Source organism: Macrobrachium nipponense, chromosome 5 (assembly GCF_015104395.2).
Source record: "Macrobrachium nipponense isolate FS-2020 chromosome 5, ASM1510439v2, whole genome shotgun sequence".
Classification (NCBI taxonomy): domain Eukaryota; kingdom Metazoa; phylum Arthropoda; class Malacostraca; order Decapoda; family Palaemonidae; genus Macrobrachium; species Macrobrachium nipponense.
The window spans coordinates 94,606,414-94,621,069 of NC_061107.1; the positions used below are offsets into that span (position 1 = coordinate 94,606,414).

Here is a 14,656-nt window from a genome sequence, read left to right on the forward strand (position 1 = left end):
CTGTCTAACTTCCTATATCAAATGTTGTTCCATTCATCATATTCTGCCGACAAGTCATTCGATAAGAATTACCTGAGAAAGATTATCTACAAAGTATGCGTAAAAATGAATAAACAAAAGAGTACAGTAGGCGCTCCCACTGTTCCTAGGAGATTCCAATCCAGATACCCTTAACTGGCTCTGGAGGAGACTGCAGCTGACCTTCTTTGAGCGAGTTAATGGCACTAATATATCAGGAGCCTGAATTACTGACGATTCGCCCGTGACAAAGTGTCTCTTGTGCCGCCACCGCCGCCATGTTGAAGGAGAAACAGATGCAGATGTTGAATTCAAACGGGCGACGGGGAGTAACCAAGGCTGAAGCCGTTCCCCGAATGATAAAATGGCTGGTTTACACAGGACAAGGGTTTATGCAACGCATCCATGTTCATAAATTTGGCACTCAAATGAATTTACAATGAACTACATGGTATGAGGAGGACTTCACGCCTGCGTACGAGGTTGCGAGGACATGCCCACATTCCTCTGGATGTCCTCACCAAACCTCATGCACATTTCATGCTAAGATTTAAAAGACGCGTCAACAGTTTGCTTTAACAAGTGAGGGTGAAGTAAATGACCGCTGACTTTACCGAATCTGTTGTCATATTATCATTACACAGTACATTTCATATGGTTAGTCAAGAAAATTGTTTCGGCCACACAATTTCTTACATATCTGCTCAAGTATGCAGAAATGAAAACAAAATAAAATATAATAAAAAGTCTTTTCCCTTTGCGATACACAGACAACAAATAAGAACAGTTAAAGCATATTTGCAATGTTTGCACAAGGACTTCCAGAACTATTATTTTCATCACCTGCTTTATTTTTGTTTATTTATTTATTTATTTGTTTGTTTGTTTATTTGTCTGCAAGTTTCACGACCGATTAATCGAAGAGCTAAAAATAATACTATTGAAAATAAGTGAGTGGACAATCACAAACGAAAACAAAACACAATAAAATACCGCCGAGTGGCTTCCATAACACTTTCCGGACAATTTTCATCACGACCCACGGGACAATTAGTAACGATTTTGGCAGCGAACGCAGAGACTACTTAAAAACACTTTCCATTAAAAGAGTGGGAATTAGTTTTCAAACACAAATGCTCTATGTAAAATAACTTCTCCCTCAACACCCATCTTTCCGTGTATTCCGCTAAAAATAAACCAGAAGGGTAGACATGGAAAAATACAATTGTGGTTAGACAAAAAATATTTGTATTTGGTAATCAGCTTTACATAAAATGTGCCTTGCACTATCTTACTTTAAATGTTATAATTTTCTTCGGGAACCAAAAACGCACGAATTTCTACCCAACTTTATAACAACAACACCTAAAACTTCAAACGAAATTTTTGAAGATACTCTGAAATGCCTAATAATTGTGGAGAGAAATATAAATGACTTGATTGGGCTATTAAATTGTTGTCAGAAAGACCTGAACAGCAGGTCATTTGAATGAATGAGTCAACTCTAAAAGCGTGCAGCCCAAAAAATCTATCTCTATATAAATCTGCTAAATCTCATAATGCGAGTATACTACGTTTTCTATTATTTATGCATGCAATAAGTTGGCTACCAAATTTTCTTCATTCTCAAAAGTTAATAATGACATTAAATCACTGAGACGAAAAATGATTCCATTTTAAATTGCCAAGTATACAATGGCCTTGCGTTAAATAAAGCCTTTCTCAGCAACTCTGACGTTGGAAATGAACGAAAATGAGCACAAAAGGGCGGGCACTGCATTTCAGAACGGAATGAAAGACCCTGCATTACGGCGATACATTTTTGCAGAACGAACCGCCGGAATACGAATCTAAATGTACTGTTGAGAGTTATCGATTCTCGTGCAAACGAAACATAGGGGGAAAATTCTAACAACTTTTTAGGACCCGGCCGTCAAAACAAGTCGATGGGATGAAAGCTGATATAAATACCTGTTTAAAAACAGGCGCGTATACACACACTCCGCATTAACCGAGCAAACAAATGGAAAACGATGGAACGCAATGTTTCTAAAAGTACTTTATCTAAACGTCAATAAAATGATCCGCAGAACACGAAGTAAACAGACAGAAGCAAACATATCGCAAGCTGAATGTGAAAGCATATGAAGAAAAACTTATGAACAAATATATTTTAAAGGTACTGTATATGGACGATTAAATACAAGCACACAAACGGCCGCCGACCATTCCCCCCCCCACCTCCACACAAACGAAAATTATGCATTCATAGTCTCTTTTCTTCTGATGCATACTTTGGAACGATCTACTGCAAATAAAAATAAATTAAAAACAAATAAAGAAAAACAACTAGATAACAATAAATAAATAAATAACAATCAATAAATAAACAACAATATAAAAATAAACAAGATTAAATAATATTAAATAAATATATTAACAAAAAGATAAATAAATAAAATAAATATAAATGCTTGTGAATGTTTTGCCTCAAGTTAATCACTTCCCTCTTGGTTAAACCGCACCTTTCTCCCTCACTTTTCCCCTTCCTCCTTCACTTTTCTCATGACCCACTGAGTGGGTCCTGACTTTTCTCCTTTCCTCTCTTCTCCGAGCCCGGGCTGAAAGAGGGCACGAAGGAGGCAATCCGTCCCACGTCGCGATTTCCAAAAAAAAAAATGTCGTTCTGCATAAAAGACTCGAGAGACGACTCTTGAGAGAGAGAGAGAGAGAGAGAGAGAGAGAGAGAGAGAGAGAGAGAGAGAGAGAGAGAGAGAGGGCGTGATCAGCGACTATCTCCCTGGGTCTCTGATAATACGAATTTATGCGACACTGATGATGCTGACAACGGCCGACGAGAAGGCATCCAATAAATGCCAGTCGAAATGCAGATAAAGCACCAGAGAGAGAGAGAGAGAGAGAGAGAGAGAGAGAGAGAGAGAGAGAGAGAGAGAGAGAGAGAGTCTATTGTTTGCCATTGTTGACAACAAAAACAAAAGAAAATCTACAGGCCACGACGTAAAGTCATTTGAAATTCATTCGTTCATATTTTGCAAGTCCTCTCAATCCCGTCTCTACTGAAGTGTGTGTGTATGTGTGAGAGAGAGAGAGAGAGAGAGAGAGAGAGAGAGAGAGAGAGAGAGAGAGAGAGAGAAGAAAGCATGACCCGTGATACATTAAAGAAAGACGAAGTCATATAATTCCACTGGTAGTCCTCAGTAATTATCTTTTGAAAAATATCCTAAAACTAGTTCCAAGTACAGTTAAATCCACCCTGAGAGAGAGAGAGAGAGGAAGAGAGAGGAGAACGGGAGGGAGAGAGAGAGAGAGAGAGAGAGAGAGAGAGAGTTCAAATTCAAAACACTCTCTCAATTTAAATGGTTTATTCTCATAAAATCAACATTAAAACTTTTAAAATTGAATACGTTAGTTCTTTACTCTTATATCCAGTACATCATTTTATGTTGCATATGTAAGAGAAATATATTGCGCTGAGAGAGAGAGAGAGAGAGAGAGAGAGAGAGAGAGAGAGAGAGAGAGAGAGAGCACGGTCTCAATGAACCAAAAACCAATTTCAGACGGGTGGCCAAGAAGAGGCGGTTTACATTCATAGGCTCCTCTTTCCCATCTAGGTCTCCTGGATTACTGGGAACACGAGACTGGGCCTAAGGGATACAGGGATAGAAGTTATGGGAGTGGAGTGGGAAAGAGAGGGAGAGGGAATAGATTGGTTAGGGTGGGGGTGGAGGAGGGGGAGGGGGCGGGGTTGGACAAAAGAGTAAAAAAGCTAGTGTTGCATGGTGGTAGAGTGAAAGGACAAGTTTAATCTTCCCTTCACGCGTGGCTGGTATATAGGAAAGGGTAGAAAATCCTGAGCTCAAGGAACCCTATCCTACTATCCCCCTCCCCCAAACTCTCTCTCTCTCTCGCTCTCTCTCTCTCAAATATGAAAACATGAAAGCAAATTTACCTCATCACAAAAAATGCCTGTATTGCACAACATTAATTTACACGACCACCACACCTAAATGATAATGATGACACTAAAAAATCCACAAACCTTTCACCTTCCCTGAACAAACAAAAGACAAACAAACAGACGAAATGAGAGACGAAGAAACCAGTGCGCACGCGCCCAATCTCTCCAGCCACAAGGGACGCGAGAGAGGAAGCCAATCAAAAGCAGCAGCTACGTAAATGACAGATATGTACTCAGCAAACATATCGGCAATGCCTGAAATAATAAGCACGGCGGAAGCAATCTCACCGGAGTCTTTTTATTTCCTTAATATTGTTTCCTTTCCATCATCAAGCCCAGCTGTACGCTCGGTTCGTGTCTGGAAATATTCTTTCTTTCGAAAGTCTCATTTGTCTTGGAGATTATGTTTATTGCATAAAAATCTTTTCAGTTCACTTTTTTCTTGGTCTTGTTTTCCTTTCACCATCAAGCGCAGCGTACTTTTGCTTCGTATCTGGAAATATTCTTCCTTATCATTAAATCTCATTTTTTAGGCGCGACGTCTATCATTTAATTTCTTCTCAGCTTCATAGCTTAGTTTTACGATTTTCTTAATAGTTTCCCTTTCATCATCAAGCGCAGCGTATACGTTTGGTTTGTAACTGGAAATATTCTTTCTTATCTTCAAAATACAATTTTTCTTCGAAGCTGATATGTCTATTATTTTCTTTCTTTTCAGCTTTATTTAATTTTTCTTAAAATTGCTTTCGTTTCATCATCAAACCCAGTGTACGTCTGCTTGGTATCTGGAAATATTATTTTCCTTATCTTCAGATATTTTTTTAGGGGCTGCGTTTATTATCTAATCAAATTCATTTTTTTATAACAATGTTTCCTTTTCATCATCGCTTCCATTCCTAGAACATTTCTCGTTACCTGCAAATTCATTTTCTTAGGAGCTATGTTTATTATTTAATTTATTATTTCCAGTTTGGTTGTTTTATGTACTTGAAATCACCCTAAAATAAGTTTAGCTCTTTCCTCGGCCTTAGCGTTTCTGTTAGAGTTAGGTTCAATAAAGCAAATATGCACTACCAAATATGCAACTTAAATTTATTTCACTTATTTCGTTCTCTTCACTTTTTCGCGCAAAAGCTACAGATTTCCCCGATGCTAATGGGAAGCTTCATTTGGAATCAGCGGACAGGTTTTTAAATCCATATTTCCGCAATAGCGTTAAAGATTTCGCAAATTTCAGCGAGAAACTCAATTTAAAACTGCCAAACAATTTTTCTCAGTACGTTTTTAATAATAAAAGGTAAACAGTTCCCAAATATTTATGGGAAACTTAATTTCCAAGCACCAAGCCTTTAATTACTAAGAGAGAAAAAATTTCAGGAAATCCGAAATGTACTTTAAAGCGCGGTCTAGAGAGACCGTGATTTAAGGGATACCCAAAAACGTCAAACTCGTACTTACAATAGGGATACCATAAACATCATTTAGACGAGTTAAAATGTACATAAACATTTTTAATAATTTACGTTTGTCTTCGAAAGGAGAGTCGAATAAAGCAATTTCTTCATATCTGTTCTGATATTTTCATCTTTTAAATTATGTGTGTGTGTTGTGTGTGTGCTAACAAAAGGTACATGAGGAAATAATAATAAGGCAATACACAAAAAAAGAAAATTCAATCCAAGACTTATTAACAAAAGGTACATGAGGGAATAAGGGAACAACAACAACAACAACAACAACAACAAACAACAACAACTAAACAGCAAAATCTTGGACGGGAAAGAAAACATGAGAAAATGCTTGAGACACCAGAATCCACAGATTCTCTTGTTCGTTTAATTAAACTCATTAACAGAGGAAATGCAAATGGAGGGAAGTTGTAATATTTGTAAGGCAATTAGTTACTTAATAATCTGAAAGAAAAATAAGGTAATAATAATGAAAATACACAAAGATCAAAGGGAAAATATAAGAGGTAAGAATAAATAAAATTAATGAATACTATAAGTAACCAAGTTATACTAATATGATATAAAAAAATATATGCAAAGTACTATTAAGGGCTAAATAATCGAAAAGTAAAAGAGAGAGAGAGAGAGAGAGAGAGAGAGAGAGAGAGAGAGAGAGAGAGAGAGAGAGAGAGAGCAGTTGATAAGTGCCGCAGGAGGAGGACATCTCAAATACCCACAACGACCCATTGCATTAAGTTTAAGGCATCATGGCGGGAACGCATTCCACCCACCAGGACATTTATTAGCCAGCAAGAATAAAGGGACGAAGCAACAAAGACGCAAGCCCTCCAATGGCAAGCAAGCAAGCAAAGCATGCTAAACAAGCACCGCGTGATAAGGGCTCACTGATAAGGGCGGCAATGACAACAACGAAGATGGCAGAAACGAAATCAAGCAGTAAGCAGTAAGATAGTAAGCACCTTTAGATACTCAAAGAACCCCCGTAAGGGCGTGCTATCAGTGATTGTAAAGAAGCTATGTGACAGCGCCGGAGCGGTGAATAACGCAAGATTCAGTGTCTCCTTTATACATATAAGATTAATACAAGGGAAGATTAAAGATTAATACAAGAGAAGATTGTATGATTAAGCTGCACATTTATATAATTAAAATGCCTGAACATGGGAACAAGCGGAACATTACTCAAAAAATACTAACGCAACCTCAATCCTCCACAGGCCACAGACTTCATATATATATATATATATATATATTATATATATATATATATATATATATATATATATATATATATACAATATAAATATATATTCATATGTATATATATATGTGTGTGTTATACCATTATATATAATACATATATATATATATATATATATATGTATATAATATATAATCATATATAACTATATACTATATATATATATATTATATAATATATATATATACACACACATACACTACATACATACATACATAATTATATATATATATATATATATAATATATATATATATAATATATATGTATATATATATATATATATATATATTATATATTAGATAAATTGCTTTAATCATACAGCATTCCAAACACATTACAAACGTCTGCAGCGTTCAGAGCAGCTGTACGAGACATTGCTAACTCCGTAAACGATGATGTGTCAAAACATCTGTTGGAAGGACTGTCGTACTCATCAGATACAAATGACAAACGATGCCTAAGCATCAGGAGTTAGGAAAGGTTCAGAAATGCTAATGAACATGAGGAAACCCATAGACCTTCAGTAATCAATACATGGATGCTGAAATATATTTGAAAAACACTCTTAGCAGCATGAGTCTTGAAATGGAGAAACAAATCCCCAGTTCTGTATGGGTACATATGTTTACAAATACATCTCTACAGAGAGTTTCGGGAATCACTTCGATTCCCCTTTTCAATTGACAAGGGAAATAGAATGGATTCCCGAAAGCTCTCTGTAGAGATTTATTTCTAAATATATATATACCCAAACGTGACTGGGGATTTGTTTCTCCATGTGTATCACTGCCATGCTGGCCTATGTAAACAGATTGGTTGAAGTAAATCAATTTCCCTTGATCTTCTCTTACTTCTTCCTAATGAACGACATATTCTGTGGAAGCTTAAATTTCGAGGGTTCATCTACTGAATAATAATAATAATAATAATAATAATAATAATAATAAATAATAATAATAAATAATAATAATAATAATAATAATATGCTGGAAGAAGACCTTCATTATTGCAGGTGTTATTAAAAATAACGGCTATTTCAGCCGCGTTTATTCTGTATAGAAGTTTCTCTATGGAAGTTTCTCTATAGGAACTTCTATACAAAATGAACTCGTCTGAAAAAGCCATTATTTTCAATAAAACCTGTAATAATAATAATAATAATAATAATAATAATAATAATAATAATAATAATAATAATAATAATATACTTAGGAAGCAGACCCTCTCTCAAGCATACTTTATTAAAAGTAATGGCTACTTCAGCAGCGTTACACTTGTAGAGATTCTTCTCTATTTTGCGAATAGCGGCTTTCTTTTTCCGTGCTACTTAAACAGGCTAGTAGAGCGCCTATAGAGGTCATGGTAAAATACAGGGTCAAAATAGGTGTATATATTTGAATTTTACAGATAAACTATGATACCATAGTCATCAAAGTCATTAACGATTTTCTCTCTCTCTCTCTCTCTCTCTCTCTCTCTTTCTTAAAGCGAGCTTTCGTCTGGAGCTGCCAGACATCCTCGGGCTGGGAAGCTGAGGGTGGACTGATCTTGGTGCGGTGTCCGTCCTCCTTATATCTGTGGCTGACAGCAGGGGGTCTGCCCCATGCTTGTCTCCTATTGGCTGGTGGCGGTGAGTCTTGTTTTCATTGGCTGCCTGAGCCAGGTCTCAAGCACTTTCTTCGGGCCGATGGTTGCGTTGCAGCATATCCTGCAGCCGCCTGGACCTCCTAAGCGGCGCTGTAACATTGATCGGGCGTTGCGCTACGCTGCGGGACGTCACGGCTACTTTGATTTCCATCGGCTGCAGGAGTACCTTCGCGGGGGGCGTTGTCATCCACGTCTACTTTGATTTCCATCGGCTGCAGGAGTAACCTCGTTCGGGGGCGTTGTCATCCACGTCTACTTTGATTTCCATCGGCTGCAGGAGTACCTCGTTCGGGGGCGTTGTCATCCATGACAACTCTATGGATGACAACGCCCCCGAACGAGGTACTCCTGCAGCCGATGGAAATCAAAGTAGCCGTGACGTCCCACAGCGTAGCGCAACGCCCATCAATGTTACAAGCGCCGCTTAGGAGGTCCAGGCGGCTGCAGGATATGCTGCAACGCAACCATCGGCCCGAAGAAAGTGGCTTGAGACCTGGCTCAGGCAGCCAATGAAAACAAGACTCACCGCCACCAGCCAATAGGAGACAAGCATGGGGCAGACCCCCTGCTGTCAGCCACAGATATAAGGAGGACGGACACCGCACCAAGATCAGTCCACCCTCAGCTTCCCAGCCCGAGGATGTCTGGCAGCTCCAGACGAAAGCTCGCTTTAAGAAAAGAGAGAGAGAGAGAGAGAGAGAGAGAGAGAGAGAAAATCGTTAATGACTTTGATGACTATGGTATCATAGTTTATCTGTAAAATTCAAATATATACACCTATTTTGACCCTGTATTTACCATGACCTCTATAGGCGCTCTACTAGCCTGTTTAAGTAGCACGGAAAAAGCCGCTATTCGCAAGATAGAGAAGAATCTCTACAAGTGTAACGCTGCTGAAGTAGCCATTACTTTTAATAAAATAATAATAATAATAATAATAATAATAATAATATAATCATAATATAAAATTCCTAAAGGTATTCGTCAATCGAGTAAATGCATTCAAGTACAATAAAACGACATACAAACACAAGCGTATAAATATACGAAGGAAAATATCATCTCCACAAACATGTGCCCGGATTAATGTTACTTATCCTCTTTCCCGTTTTCTCTGGATCTTTTCCTCACGGAGTCCTTCCTCCATCTCCCTCATGTAGTACATTCTTCCCAATCCTCCTTGCCCCTGCGCCCCTCCCAAACCTCCTGAGTGTCCTCCTCTCCCTTTCTTAATCTAATCAACCGAACGAGTGTTAGTTACATACGAGAGAGGAAGGTCTCGTTTCACAGTAACTATATATATATATATATATATATAATATATATATATATATATATATATATATATTATATATATATATATACAAACATACATACGCAGTCATATATACACATAGTATATATCATTATAATACATATATAATAATATTAGGATTTATAACTATATATGGTATATATATATATATATATATGTGTGTGTGTGTTTGATGTGTATATTGTATACATATATAATAAGTATATATATATATATATATTATATATATATATATATATATATATATATATAGTATATAATATACCCACACACACACAATATTCCCAGAACCATAACAAAATTAATGCCAAGTATGTTAGTGTATGGGTGGTTGCAAAAACAGCACGTGGAATCTAATGCCATGAAAATCATGAGACGCTCGACAACATGAGGCCTCATAATGCGAAGTACCGTGACTTCAAAACCACGAAGAATGAAATCGAAGCAGGCGGCCACAGAATCTTGATGATGCGGCGTTGCATAAAGATTTAATGAACGAAGAAGCAGTGTCGTCAAAAACGAGAAAAAAATAATCACAAAGATTCGCAACGCAACGCGTTACGAAATGATTAAGGCAACACGAACCTCCCTCTTTAAAAACTGACGCTGAATTCTTCGGTAAACAGTTTATCTTTTATGGAATATCTTCAACATGTTTACAAGCTAATAAGACAACTATTATTCGATTACTCGACACATTTTTAATTACTACGAAAAAATCCTCTTTTATTCTTTTTTTCAAGAATGGTTTTGTTGAATGATAGTGCCCTACTTAAACCAATACATTTTGCAACGTTTTCAGGACTACCCCCCAGGCCTTTAATTGTTTGAAGCGGCATAAAATTTCTCCTCTCAATACATCTCGCATATCTGTCGTTTGATAAGCGTTCGTGTTTACAGGTCAGAATGCTATAAGATTCATCCTTGTATCGCTTATTTCTCTACTGCTAGGTGGTTCATGGGTACACAAGTAAGTATAATAAAATGAATTCTACTTTCATCAACATAATAATTGACACAATTAACATGCAGTTCCCAAATAGGGCTTTATACTGAAACATAACTTCCTGCACCCTTTTAACTGTACGTCCCACGAATTTATCATTTCCGTTCAACAATTTTTGCTCAGCTACTGAGTAATTTAGAGCTCATGCGTTTCCTCCGCAAATTCCTTTCTCATTCAGAAAGCCATCAACGAAAATGTTAAAGGTAGCAGCTCGCAGGTCAAATGTTAACATGCAACTTTTCAAGCACTAAAGGGTCGTTACGGTAATTCTCCTTCGCTTTAAAAATGCATAGTTTCACTGTACTTCAAAAGCATTTACAAATGAATTCCCTTCCGCTTGACACTATGAATAACTGTATTCTTTGAACAACACAACAATGTTAAATACCGGATGTTTCACTTCAGAGCATTAGAAGGAAAAAAGGAAAATTGGTTACATTCCCCAGTAACGACGAATATTTCTTGTATTTCGGTGCAGTCACATCCTGTTGCATATCAACAAATTATTCATGGACGCTCCTCCACTTTACAACATCCTCTACTCTTTTCTTCTTAGTTTTCAAATCAAAATGTAATTTCTGTTATTCAGACGGATTTTAGGAAATCTTAAAGCCACTGCAACGACATAATCAAACCAAAGTAAAACACGAATATGACTTGCGTGCAGTTTACGATATTCTTCAACTACGAACAACGGATTCTTCACCAAAGTCTTCTTTGGGTCCTGGTCTCGACAGTAAGATCATCACTTTGGGAAGTTACGTATCGATCGAAACTTACGCCAAAATATATTAATTCTAAATACTTATAAAGGGCAGTGGTGACCGTGCCTGGCCTCAGGCTGGACGATGATGGTGAGTCCCTAGAAGATCGATGATACAAACAGCGCCAGAATATTAATAAAGATTGCCATTTGATACACAGAATAACTTGCATATCCAAAAATCATCTGCTGAAATCACATTCACCTCGGAAAATTTTCCTCTCTACTTAAGACATCCAATGAATTCGCTTCCACTGATTTGTATGACACTTCAAATTATCAAGCAAAGCTACTTCCTCATCTTAATCAGCATGAACTTGATTCTTTTACCTTACGGGAACTATCATTTGGACTACTAGTTAACGCAATCGCTTATAACGATATTTAATCGAATGACTGTACACAAGCGAGACTACAAGTGTTGATTCTTACGGGTACGCTCACTGAATGAAAACAATTTGCATTACTTCCCTAATACTATTCTTCTTCCATTTAAATATATCTTTATCTATTTACTTATTTATTAATTTAATTTTTCTTTTTTAATCGGTGGGATCTCTTCTTTCTGTATTTCCCTTTACTTCCTCTTACTTCTTCCAATGAACACCATAGTCTTTGGAAGCTTGAATTTCAAGTCAATGGCCCTGTGGTGGGCTTCTTCCATATGAATAGGTTTAATCTACTCCTACTACTACTACTACTTCTACTACTACTACTACTACTACTACTACTATACTACTACTACAACTAATAATAATAATAATAATAATTATAATAATAATCAAATATATACACGATCAAGCTAATATCAAAACTCAAAACGAACAAATTCGCAACTTGCCGAAAGTTAAGGGAACAAACGTTGTTATTCCATTTGGACCTTTACAAGATAAAACGAACGCCTCTGCAAGCACTAAATTACTCGAAGCACACAAAAGAGAAACAGGTTTCTCATATCCAAGTGCTGAACTTCCAACTGAGTGGGATAAGAAAAGCTAGAATAATGACTGCAGTACACCAAATAGAATGTCTTTAATTTATTTTTCTTCTTACTTTCCGTATGTTTGAAAAGGAAATATAAATATATATATATATATATATATATATATATATATATATATACACATATATATACATATATATATATATATATATTATATACTATATATATATATATATATATATATATATATATATATATATAGAGAGAGAGAGAGAGAGAGAGAGAGAGGAGAGACGAGAGAAGAAGAGAGAAAGAGGGGGAGAGAGAGAGAGAGCACACTGTATGTACACATTCAACGCATCCAACGCTCGGTAATTGATGCAGGGATTTCTATCCTCCCTTTCTATGTGCTCAGAGACCTCTTTAACATACAAATAACTGCAAACAAGATCATATGAAAAAGCTCCTGTTTAAATATGCATATAGATATGAACATCATGCATAATAAAAATCATATTTTACGCACCACAATTTTCCCCCTAAAAAACTCCATCAGAGCAGTTATTATTTTTTACATTTTTGAAATTTTTAAAATGGACAATTATCTCAATGTGAAAACCACCCTCCCCCCTTTCCCGCCATTCCCCCAAAACAAAGTAAAATGAACTGCGAATATTTTCAAAAAAGTTGGATATATATGTGTGTGTATGTATATATGTATATGATATATATATATATATATATATATAATATATATATATATATATATATATATATATGTGTGTGTGTGTGTGTGTGTGTGTGCGTGTGTGAAAATTACAAATTAATACCAAAGCTGGAAGTTCTGGAAACTATCTTTAAACTGATACAACGTTTTCTCTAACAACAATATTCATGTTAGCGAAGTAGATTAGCATAAAAAAAAAGAAAAAAAAAGGTGTGATCCGACCTACAGTACACTTCAGGCGCGTGCTAAAATTTATGGCCAAATAGAGCATTATTTCACCAACGAAAATTAAAATAATTGCGCTTTATTTTATTAAATTAGAAATAATTTTTCTGTACTCCTTAACATGGACATTATTTATTTTTTTTACATTTTTATTCTAATAAATAAATCATAAATATCCTATCCTAAAATTCCTGTATCTTCATTTTAACGCGAAACACCTTTTCCAGACATTATTAGGCTTTTCTATTCCCTTACCAAGAACAAGACTAACAAAAACAATGTAGTTTGTAGGCTTACTCCCCGAGTAAGCAAAACACGCAAGATGCGGGAATGGACGCATAAACTGAGCAAACGCTACCGTAGTTGTCATCTAAGTAAACGTTATCGTAGTTGTGTGAACAAATGCTATCGTAGTTATTATCTGATCACAGGTTATCGCAGTTATCTGAATAAGTGCTACCATAGTTGTTTTCTGAATATACGCTTACTCAGCTGTTATCGGAATAGATGCTATAGTAGTTGTTATATAGATATCCGCTGACGTAGTTATTATCAGAATAACGCTAACGTAGTTGTCTTTTGAATAGCAGCTATAGTAGTTGTTATTAGAATAAACGCTATCGTAGTTGTTATCTGAATAGACGCTATAGCAGTTGTTATCAGAATAAACGCTACAGTAATTCTTATCTGAATAAACGTTAACGTAGTTGCTATCTCCACAAAGCCTGCGTCTTCTCCAGAGGAGAGAACTGCATCCAAAGTGGGAGCGCAGAGAGAAAATAATGAAATATCTACGAACAAAAGCGGAAAACAAAAGGAAGATCCTCACCGGGCATTGTTTCGTTGGCAGGAAATGTTAGCGAATAAACACAGTTAGCCTCTCTCTCTCTCTCTCTCTCTCTCTCTCTCTCTCTCTCTCTCTCTCTCTCTCTCTCTCTCTCTCTTCCATTCAAATAAGACAAAGAGGAACGGGTCTGAAAGACGCTATCCCTTGCAAATTAAATCTCGCTTACAAGCCAAATATATAGTTGAAAATGAATACAATACCTCGGAAAGTCACAAAAATTAAAGCAGAAACTGCAATACTAATAATAATAATAATAATATGAAAGTAATTTAATAGAATGGCCGTCGAGATGCCATTCTATCCAATGAACTTAAGTTTGTGTGAGTACGGTCGTCTCCCGAAATAATAATAATAATAATAATAATAATAATAATAATAATAATAATAATAATAATAATAATAAAACGATCAGGCAAAGATCCTCTGGGACTATGGTATCAGAACAGATAGG

General features: G+C 36.2%; 1 protein-coding gene across 2 annotated transcripts in view; it reads right to left on the reverse strand.

Moving 5' to 3' along the window:
* Nucleotides 1-14,656, reverse strand: part of LOC135215519 (furin-like protease 2) — a 579,194-nt gene that overhangs the window by 326,604 nt on the left and 237,934 nt on the right. The gene's annotated exons all lie outside the window — the stretch shown is intronic.